Raw genomic sequence first — 11,887 nt, forward strand, 5'->3', positions numbered from 1 at the left:
GACGAATGACAAACACAAGCAGCACACCAGCATTGGTCCAACAATGGTTCATCACTGGAAAAGAATGGCATCAATATTGGACTGATATTGGCATTTGGGCATTTTACTACATTCTCCATTCTTGGCCCATCTTTCGTTCCAAGATTGGTCCAGTGTTCAACCAAGCTGGAGCCACCAATGTAGGCACAATATTAGACTTCCCATTCATGCACCATGATTCTTGCCGATACTGTCCAGCATTATACCATCATTGTACTACCAATATTTGTTTAATACCAGCTATTCCATTGATGGCCCATTGTCAATGCCAATATCATACCAATGGTTAGCCATTGCAGGTGCACTGGCTACTCTATTCATGCCGCACATTGTCGATACCAATATTAATCTAATGGTTTATGGGTACACCGGCTACTCCATTCATGTACCATTGATGATGTCAAGATTACACATTTTGTTTCACTGCCTGTGCAGGCCATAAAACGCAGCCTTTTTCATTCTAACCATATTCGTGACAGCACATCGAACTTGCTGGGACAATACTGGCCTTTCAAATAGGAGTGGCCATATAAATTCAAATTGTCGCTCATGAGCAACCAGTAGATATTCACAAAACAAGGGCATGGTTCACAAAAAGATAATATTTATTGCAATTGTTACTATAGACGGCAGTTGTTACTAGCCAGCGCTGAGGGCACACACAGCAGCAGTTAGCGGGGCAGTGGCAGGGTTGGTCAGGGCAGGGCGGGCTCTCGGGAAGTGGAAGGGGCCAGGGAGATGGAGGGCACACTCATAGGCGTAGTGAGGGGGCTGACCCTGCAATTGCATTCACAGGTGGCATGCCTAGTTCGCCAGGGGAGGTTTCAGCATAACGCCTTTTGCTTCCACCCCCCCCCCCCTGTCACAGGAACCAGGCAGCCACCTGCGAATAAATGCGTGTGCCTCCAAATCGTCCACCCCAACTTTTTCGCAAATGGCACCTGCACAAAAACAATGAGGAAACAAAATTTACAACACTATTAAGAGGCATACAAAATCGCGCGCATTATTTTAGGAAGATGTAGAAAATTCCAGGATTCATGTACCGAAATTTATGGTCAATGAGAAACACTATACTGATGAGTTCCAGATTAGTTTCAGCTGCCTTGGGTTTATTAGGATGAAAGACGCACATACATTGCATAGCATGTGCCCTGTTGCATTTTGATCGCCTCCACAGCAATACGGCTGAGACAGCCAGTGTTTCATCCCACACTAGGAATTAGTGCTTGATTGTCAGCTGTCTCCGCATATGACTGGCGCGCTAGTTTTTTGCCGCTCCTACGCTTTCTGCGATGTGCAAACAGTTTATACTAAATATCGTTACCAAGAGAATGTTCGGCGACCATTTGCATTTTTTTAAATGGCTAGATATAATATACACAAGCGATCTAAGCCCACGACTGCTGCACTGGCCGCTGGTTAGCTGATATACGCTTTTGACTGGTTCTGTGGGTAGTTCACTTAAACGGGAGCTCACTTAAACGGGTAGCTCACAGTTGCATCATTTTTACACATATACTGCTTGTCCAAGCAAATTTGATCCAAGGAATAAAAAAAAACATTTCGGAGGCAGGCAAAGGAAACCAGATATATATATTGCTGGAAGCTACCTTGAGCGCCAAAAAAAGGTTTTGTTTGGAATCCTTAATTGACATTATTTACCTAAATTACTGATTAATGACTTACACAATAAATGGTGTTGCTACTTTGAAGAGTACCGGCACAAACCACGTTTGATTATTTGTGATAAAGAACCCTCACGTCTGCATTTTGAACGCCAGATCTTAGGAAACCACGACAATACAGAAATCTGATTCCCGGACAATACAATTGAGGACTTGGCTTGGCTCGACAGCCCTGTGTAGCGTTAGACCTACAAGTTGCCTATGGTTTCTTCGTCCGCGCCAGCGCATCGTCCAACAAGCCTGTATTTGTATTTTACAGCTGAAAAATACTGTTAAACTCATTTATATCATTCCTGCTTTGTAGTCATTATCCGCATTGCAAAGTTCGGCGCGCTCATTGTAACTCGAGCCTTCATGTGCGCCAAAGGGCCGACACGAAGCAACCATCGCCAGCATATCACCCTTACTCATGCATGGGGCTAGCAATCATAGCGGCAGGTTGTTTTGTCCGCTCAAAATCATGTTGTGAGCAGCACAATTGAGGTGCGCGAATGGGCTGGTAACGGTTTCGGTATCTACATAACCCGGAATTTATCTGCAGCTGGAAAAAAAGGTACACATGAGGTTTCTAACCGCAAATATTGAAACAGGGGTTTCCGAACGTGCTCACCGACTCTGTAAGTCCTATTTATTGTCTAAAGTGAATATTTAGTACTTGAAGCGAATAACCGCACTTCCCCACGTACAAAATAAAAATTTTCTGCGCTGTCCTAAGTGGCTGCCAGCAATGCACCACCGGTTTCCATCGTCTGTTTCTAATGGTTTATTTATAACCCTTGGCTCAAGCTATGGGGCGCAGCAGGTGTAATGTAGCTTGAATAAAACCTGCAAGAGATCATATATATGGGTAGATTTGTAAGGTTTACAGATTTCACTTACAAATTCTACAGGAATCGCGTCACTGCGGCCTTTCTTTAAATTTGACACGTAATAGCGCTATATTCGTGGCTAAAATAAAGTACTCAACGCATTAATTCAGCTTAGCAAATGCAGCTGTAACAGAAAGTGAGGGCTGGCGACACCTAAGGTGTGCCTAGCTTTCAAATTTTCTTAGATGGCACAACCGTTCGAAATATGGAATAATAAAAAAAAGCCCTCGATATTGGCTTTCTCACAGCGTATTATGGGTGCCTTAGATAAGAAACATAATCGAGGTCCCACGGCCATCTTTCGTTTCCAATGAAATTCTTATATGTGGTGGGCAAATATCTAGACACAAAAGAATTAACCTTAGTTTTTCAAGATACGCGTAGTTTCCTCGAAAAAAACAATTGTATGGTATATCTCTAGAGGTAGAAAACGCTGTTTTTGCCATTCCAAAATGTTGCAAGTTTGGATACCATGATTTTGTCATCTGCTCTTTTTTACTCACTAAATATATGCAGGTTTTATATTTACAAACACTATTTGAAACCTATTTTGTTTTTGCAGTTGTGTTATTAAAAAACCGCAAACTTTTCTTCAGGAGCGATACGCTGCAAAAATATTCATTTTTAACCTTATGTACTGGCATATGATGCATTAGGTTGGTTGCACTAAATATGTTTTCACTTCCTGACGCATGTTCTTAATTCCAGGCAGTATCTGGAGCTCCAGACCACTAGGTGTGTTCTCCACAACGCATCAAAATTGCTCAGAATTCGAAAACAGCAGTAAAGGGCAAATTTTCTGCAATTAAAAAAAGATCATCTTCGATTTTCATTCAAATCCCTCTCAAAAATCTTCAGTACCCTAAAAATATCAGGGACTAAAAAGTGTTGCGTTATACTGTTTAAAAATATAACATTAAATATTAAACCGAGTGCTTGTGCTGATAATGGCCAAACTCAGCCTGCATTCTTGCAAGATCCAATAATATCTTGGCACAGAAACTATTTCTCTACATTATAGAGGTTCCATTCTTTATTTCTGAAAACATTTGAAGCTCTAGATTTGTGTGTGTATCTGCATATTATTTTGAAATTGGACAAAAGTAAGAAAATGGTAAAATAAGGAAAACTGATTAGAATTGAAGAAACGGCCGCAACATCAATTTTTATCAAAACCTGTGGAAACAATGCAAAGTACTTTGTTAATTTGAGTCAGTAAACATATTGAATTCTGCAAAATGTAATATTAGAAATATAAAAATGCTTGTTTTTGTTCTATAGATGTGCTTATATGGCTCCCCCTTATGGAATAGGCATCAAAACTTCAATTTAGTATCTGCTGAATTTAGTTACATTTTACCTTAAGTAAAATTTAAAACCTTGTCAGCGCTTATACACCGTTTTTCTGCTTCTGGGTCAAATACTTAATGTAGCTTAAAATGGTAATAATTCACTATTTCTGTCCATTTCATGGCAGAACGCAAGTGAAGGCTGAACTTTTTCTCTGTCCTGCATTCTTTTTTATTGCTAGGTGCAATAGTATTCAATCTAGGTTATTAATATATTATTCCATTTCTCAGCTTTGACCACCACTAACAATAATATATTTTTGAAGATGATTTTTCGATGTGTAATTTTTATAATTACAATCATAAGCAAATCGCTTTCCAGCATAATACTTTTGGTGGCGTTACAGAGAACACACATAGCAGCTTAGAGCTCCAAATTCTGCCTTAAATTAACAATATGACCTGCGTAATAAACACATAATGTTTTAGTGCAAACAACGCAACGCATCACGCCAGTATGTAAGGTTGAACATTAACATTTTTGTAGCGCGTTGTTCTTGAAGCAAAGTTTGCGATTTTTTACTAAATCAACTGCATCAATGAAACACACTTTTAATACTTCTTATACAAGTAAACGTTACCCAAATGCGGTGAGTAAAAAACAGTGGATGACAAAATTTTACGCTACCAGCCGGCCTCCAAACGTGCAACTTTTTGAAACGACAAAAACGGCGTTTTCCAGCTTTAGTGATAGGCGTTTTTTTTTTGTTTTTTTTTCGAGAATACTACGCCGCATCTGGCAAACCTAAGGGTCATTCCTTTGTGTCGAGACATTAGCCCACGACATATGAAAATTTAATTTAAAAAAATGGTGATGGCACCACGATTACTGTTCCTGTCCGAAGACATCCATATTTGTTTTCATTTCGTCTCTTCAAACAGGCTGGTTTAGCCAATGCGTTGAATAAAAATATCATCGCATATATTAAAGATTTTCGCCCTATATGTTATACCTAAAGCTACCTATATTGTCCCAACTGTCATACATTATTTGTAGCTGAAACAACATCACAAAAGGGATTCGATTGCAAATTGTTCGCTAGGTAAATAGACGTACGAGATGACACACGTATACTTTGTAGAATACAGTTTAGGAAAGAGCAGATACAAACTACAGGCGAATAATGCTATGATATGGAGAATATGTATTACTCCGGTTAACAGTAAAAAAATCAACTTTTAACATATTAATATATTCGACAAACTATTGCATGCTCACATAGGAACACAATTAATGAGCTCATCCACGCATCTAATGTCTATAGGCATTAGATGTGTGGATGACTTCGTTTTATTCCAATTCGTGCGTCACTCAAAATATTTGAACGAGAAAAAAGTTAATGTCTACACAATTCTCAGTGAGTATACCACAAATTATACTAAGGTGCTTCATATATGTCACATCACCTAGCAAGTGAAATGGGATAACAGAAGTAATGAGACTCTAACCCTCATCAGCATTTCGCTTTTGCACCATCTTTGTAAGTTTTTAGGCAGGCTTTTCCACTGATTATCCTCTTCTTTATACCCCTGCCACCCACAGGACACAAATCTTCTGGGGGTACCGAACTGTTGGTTTTCGCACCAGTGATACAACTTAATCGATCCATTTATACGTAGAAAACACTAAAAAAAAAATGAAAGCATGTATGTGTAGGCGAAATCATTCACCGGCGATTTAATATGATTTGAACAATAAAATCTAGAAATCACACTCGAAGTAACAAAAAAGTGGTGGAGAGATAGGAATTGAACCAATGAAAGGCGGTTGCTTTCTGCAAAAAGCCAATAGCAAGAGGTCCACCGTCTATAAGAATAGGCAATAAAAATAAGGCATATTTAAAAGTGCATGCAGCAGTTACAGTGATGCTGTGCTACCTTTTTTTAGGCAGGCTTTTCCGCTGATTTTCTTCTTCTTTATTGCCCTTCCAACCACAGGACACATATCTTCTGGGGGTTGTCGGTTTTCGCACCAGTGATACAACTCAATCGATCCATTTCTACGTAGAAAACGCTCCCGATGCGCATCTAAAAAAAATGAAAGCATGTATGTGCAGGCTAAATCATTCACACATGATAAAAAATATGATTTGAACAATGAAATCAAATGATCACACCCAGAGCAACAAGAAAGTGGTGGAGAGATAGAAATTGAAGCAATGAAAGACGGTTGCTTACTGAACAAAGCCTATAGCAAGAGGTCCTGCGTCTATAAGAATAGGCAATAAATTAAGCCACGTTTATAGGTGCATGCAGCAGTTAAAGTGATGCAGTGTTACCTTTCTTTTTCACTGCAGTGATTGGTATAAATATTACAGCAATTGCTAGGCATCTCAGGTAACCCCATTGAAAACTTCATCCAAGGTACCGAGGAGCAGTGGCGTGTTATTTGCAGCTGTTAACGGAAAGACAGGCTATCCTATGAGTGCATGCGCATTTCCTCCTTTTTGTACCTTGAATAAAAGCGACAGAACAGTGAGTGTTGTAAGAGGTGCAGCGTCCCTAGGAATGGGGAACAAAATTAAGTTTTAATAAACAGAGGTACAAAAAGAAGCAAATATGCCTGCAATAATAGCATGATGGCCTACCTTTTGATCAACAGCTGTAAACAACCTGTCACTGCCAGTCGGTTCTTTAGATAGGCTTATCAATGCCAGAGCTTAAAGCTAAGAGCAATATGAGTAATATTTATTGCGGTCACGGCCGTAAACAATTCCAGCGGAACACTCCATTACTGTAACTATTCAACCGTCCATTTATACATATCGTTCATTAAAGAACCATGCACATCATATTAAGTTGCTCTTTTCTACTCCCAAATGATTTCCTATAGAATTAGAATACGTGGATCGCTGCTTCGGTTTCAACATTTTTGCACGATGGCTATGGCGTGCACTTCATGCATACGGTACGGTACGTGAGGTACAAAGAGCTGTAATTGCCGAACAGGCGGACCTGACGGCCTGTCCCATTTCGCCTGAAAGTGCGCGCCGTGATCGAGCGCTTCGCGAGCAATATTTCGGACGATATGCATGGTTGCCTCATACCGGCCGTCAATGTTTTGTACAATGTGTCCCGCGTGCACGTTGTTTACTTTGCAGTGACAGGGACGCAGTGCACACACGGCTGATGTGCCTTTTTGCTTGTATTGTTATTTTCCCCCGCCTTCGAAGCGCGTCTGCGAAATCGCTCTCCTATTGTCGCCGCTTTCTGATAACGCCCTCACCTGAAGGAGCGGGCTCAGAAGGGGGGCGTCGATTTAGAAAATTTTGAAAAGGGGCTCACTTCCGCTGTTCACGGCTTTCAATTCCTCAATATGATATTAACCATTATAAAAGTGGAGGTTCATTATGACTTAATTATAGCCTAATCATCAAGCGGAATTACGCACATGTCTGCCCCACTGTAAAATTCGCTTGCACAAACGGCACGAACAGTTTTCAAAACTTCGTCTGTACATCTGAAAACAAAAAACTGCCCTTAACTCTTAACAAAATCCAAAAACTGTGTGAACATGGCTTCCTGCGCGCAGAAGAGAGGCTGTCCAAAATATATGTACAAAGCCGGGCGCATAGTATCTGGTTACTAATTGATTGCGGCGCGCTGCACAGTCAAAAAACTGCGCAAATGGCTGCCTGCAGTGTTCTGTCACGTGTTGGTGGCATACACACCTGTTACGCACGGCTCCTCTATTTTCGGCGCAAATGCTATTATATCGCAGCCAGCAAATAAGTCCACGAACTTGCTTGCATGTAACCCGGACGAAAATTCGCTTAGTTCTTGAAGTCATGCTTCGCGCAGTTGTTTCGAGGAGAATACGGAAAGAGAACATTTGGGACTGGTAGGAGATTATATAGAACCAATTATGAAGCAACGGCATGCTGCAAAGATATATACTCACGGTCTAAGATGACGGCGTTCACTGAGTCTGATAATGCCGATGGTATCCCGCCGTTGCTGTAATCCGTACTCCGGCGACATTTCACAGCTCAGCTATTCACTGATATGTAGCAAGCACCAACCGGAGCACATGGACATGTATAGGCGCAAGAGAAAATTATGCACAGCACAATGAAAAAGAAAATAAGTGAGGGAAGAAATTAAAGAAAGGTTTAAGGAGTGGTCACAAGTCTTGTAGCGTCTCCAACAAGGTCTGAAATGAACGCTTCGGGAGGAGGCCGCAGAGCAGCGCAGCTGGGGATGCTGTCTGTTGTGTCTTGCACGTAGACGCGTAGGCGAGGGGGAACAACGACCCGCTCAACCAGCGCGCGATTCCCGCCGCGGTGTTGTGTTCGCAAGGGCTGCGCGTGGGAACGAAAGACCAACGACCCTCTCAACATTCCATTCCTCCTTTACCCAGCCCTCTTCTGCTTGCACCGGCCAGCCGTGACTTCGGACCGTGCCGATGAGCGGCCGCCAGCGCGCACCGCTCGAGTCGAGTTCTAATAAATAGTTTTGTTTTGTGTGTTCGCAAACGCATTGTTTCTTCAAGCCAACCACGGACAAACATTTTCTAAAAAAATAGAAAGCCTCCCCATCTACCATCCACATTCTTGCGAAAATCCATAGAGTTGGTGCATCGACAAATGCGCGCGTCCCCTCCCTTTCGCCACCTATGATCGACCAAAGGATTATCGTTCGACCCTTTATATTTACTTCAAAATATTATATATTGTTGCGTGATGACTGATTAACAATGTCAAAGAGGCGGAGTTCCGAGCTTCTCTTCTATTCTGGCCAACTTTGGTTATAGATTATACAAATTATGCTCAAGTTAGCTAGCTGAAAATTATCCGACTAAATATATACATGTTTTTATTTGTATTCAGTTAATGTTCGCTTTTCGGGTATGAGTAGATGTTTTTATAAAAATTCTCAACATCGGCCCAGGAAACGAAAATTTTCCTAATTTGCAGGCCTTTATTTCAGAAAAGGTTCATGGTAGAGCAGCAATAATTCCACAATATGTTCTCAGCATAATTATCCGCAAACAGCTAAAGCTCATATTTTTATGACATTTGGATACAGAGATACGATCGCGCTAATTTACAGAAAACAGCGAACATTGAAAATTTTTAGGAAAACAAAAACAGTTTTCACATGGTTAAACTTTTTCCACCTATTCTACACTACCTCAGCTTTCGAAACCATTAAAACACCTTGCATAATTTTGTTGCGCAAGTAATTATGGCCACATCGATAAAGCCTTTGTCCAATTATAGCGCACCGCGCTGTTCTGAACATTCTACGGAATTTGTGAATTGTTCAAGGTTTTTAAATTTAGGCATATAATTTTGTAACAGGGAGAAATATATTTACAAAAGAGGATTAAAGATATACATTGAGGAACAGCCAAGGAGCCAGGCTACGAGGGCCGCCCATTCGACGCACTTCTTTTTCTTAATCTTCCACAAACGAGCGCGTCACTTTGTCCTCATAATTCTCCAGCTGTAACAATATTTCTTCGCTCATGTTTTGTCTCGACTTCGCAAATCGACGGTGGCAGACACAGCAATGAATGATTCAGAATCAATTTTGTGCCCGTCGAGGTCCTGATGCGCTGTGGCATCAGGCAATACACAGACGTTTTTCGCAATCACCTTCACCTTAACGCGGATTGCACAAAAAGACGATAACGTTCAGTGAGCAAGCAACGTATTCCAAATCATTTTAGTAGAATGAAAGAATTGGAAAGGGCATGGAAAACTGCCTCATTAAAAGAGTGTTTCTAGGCTGCATTCGTTTTTTCGAATGACTCGACAGCGCACATTATTTTCATTCCTGTACAGTTTTTTTTATTCCTTTGCCACCGCCTAGCGCGGTTGGAATGGTCAAACTCTAAAATAATAGGCGGAAAAAACTATTTTTTGTTTATTGGCGATATATATGTTGTGCGCCATATAAATGTACCGGGGCCTTCATGCTCGCAGTCTGCACGAAAAACTGTCATTTTTTTTACCACCGTTTGAATGTCCAAAACTAAAATGGTAACCTCGCGAGTCTTCCGGCTTTTCATTTTCCAGTGATTGCGTCTAGAAAGTACACACATCGTATTCGGTCCTTTCTCCAGGTAAACAGACGATGCTGCGCGTAGTTCCTTATGGATAATACAAAAGCACTAGAACAAAAACATCGCTGAGAAAATGGTCATTTGTTCCTTCAACTTGAGGCAATGTTTTCCTTCTCGGCAATGAAAAAGCTACCTTCTAATCACTAATTTAATGTCACATGAACATGCTATGACGACACGATTTCGTTTTTATGCGCGTTCTCACTGACAACTGGATTTGTACTATAGGTTAAGTATAGATGCAGGGATGTAATCGGCGTCCAATACAGGCATATTGTGTCGTGAGTGCTAGCCGGTCTGGGGTATACATATGTGGTCGCACGGTCGTGCTATCATTAGATATAATTGTGCGACAAACGTATGCGCTTGCGACGAAATCTGCATGCATGCCAATATGCTAAAACCATAAACACATATAGCTGACCCCCAAAGGTGCGCCGCATATGAGCGCACCGAAAAGACGAATCCAGACAGTTGCAGCGGTACGTGCTTGAATGCGTTATAGCAATTGTCGTCCCGTACGTGGTACTTTGTGAGGTCCGAACGATCGGCTGAAATGTTGTCGGAAAATATTCACTTCGGCAGCCCATTAAAGCTGCGTTTTTAGGATGGCAATGACAATTGCGAGATCAGGGGACAAAGTGGTCCATCGTGGGCAGTTTTTATACAGGGATAGCTAATACTGGAAAAACACAAGATAAATTGCAATGGTCCATTACAGCCAGTTTAAAATAACGGAACGGTCAACGTCGGAAGAACACAGGACACCTTGGTCCATTGTAGCCAGTTTTAAAAACTGAACGGGCAACGCCGGAAGAACACTGGACAACATGGTCCATTGTAGCCAGTTTTAAAAAAGGAACGGCCAATGACGGCGGAACACAGGACAACTTGGTTCATTGTAGCCATCTTTAAAAAACTGAACATCCAATACTGGAAGAACAGAGGATAACATTGTCCATTGTAGCCATGTTTAAAAACCGGAACATCCAATGCCGGAAGAAGACAGGACAACTTTGTCCATTGTAGCCAGTTTTAAAAAACGGAAAACCCAATGACGGAGGAACGCAGGACAGCTTGGCCCATTATAGCCAGTTTTATATCCCGGTGCGACCATTATTGGAGGAACAACGGCAATCTCGGTCCAACATAGACATTCTGTATGCACGGCAGTGCCAATATCGGGAACTCACTGTACATCTTGGCCCTAGCTAGCCAGTGTTGGCTATTGGCAGCGCCAACACTGGGAGAGCACTGGCTAGACTGGGCCATTGTTGGACGTTGTGTTGACTGGCATGTCCTATGTTGGGAGCATGCTGGTTAGGCTGGCCCAATGCAGGGCCACTGTTTGCCGTCGTACTTACAACATTGGCCCAATGCTTTGTGCTGCCTGGGGATTGACGTCCCAGTCACTATGGTGGTCAGAAACGTACATAGACAGCATGTCCGTAAGCGTTCAGTTAAGGCGCTCAGTAAGACCACTTGTTTGGGGATGCTAGATGGTCGTTAAATTGTGGCAGGTAGAGCATGACCACAGCAAATCGTCAACAACTTTAGGAATTAAGCACGGGGCACGATCAGTGGCGACCGCAATTCATCTGTTTCCAGAAGTCGTTGTCGTGAAAGGCTCAAGTAAGTCAAGACCGACACGGGAAAGCGAGTCAAGAAAAACTTAAATTGGTTGAAGGTGACTACCAGGATGAGCTCCGGCTTCTTCCGACGCTGGTGCGGTTCACAAGCTGAAATGTAGCGCTGACTAGAGCGATGAAGGCCTGGCCAGAAAATCCGCTGGTGTAAACTATCATACGTGAGTGACACTCCCAGGTGCCCTGCTTTAGGGGCATCACGAAGCTGGGCAAAACAGTAGAACCA

At 41.9% G+C, this 11,887-nt stretch overlaps 1 long non-coding RNA gene across 1 annotated transcript; it reads right to left on the reverse strand.

The window, feature by feature from the left end:
* Window positions 1-890: 890 nt before the first annotated feature.
* LOC146193495 (uncharacterized) lies at window positions 891-8,009 on the reverse strand. Its single transcript, XR_014706464.1, has 3 exons — window positions 7,847-8,009; window positions 5,824-5,973; window positions 891-980 (listed from the first exon to the last, which is right to left on the reverse strand). It is a non-coding gene; the product is annotated as an uncharacterized LOC146193495 (long non-coding RNA).
* Window positions 8,010-11,887: the final 3,878 nt, after the last annotated feature.

The sequence above is a fragment of the Amblyomma maculatum genome, chromosome 4, assembly GCF_055883805.1.
Source record: "Amblyomma maculatum isolate TAMU_Amacu chromosome 4, ASM5588380v1, whole genome shotgun sequence".
NCBI lineage: Eukaryota > Metazoa > Arthropoda > Arachnida > Ixodida > Ixodidae > Amblyomma > Amblyomma maculatum.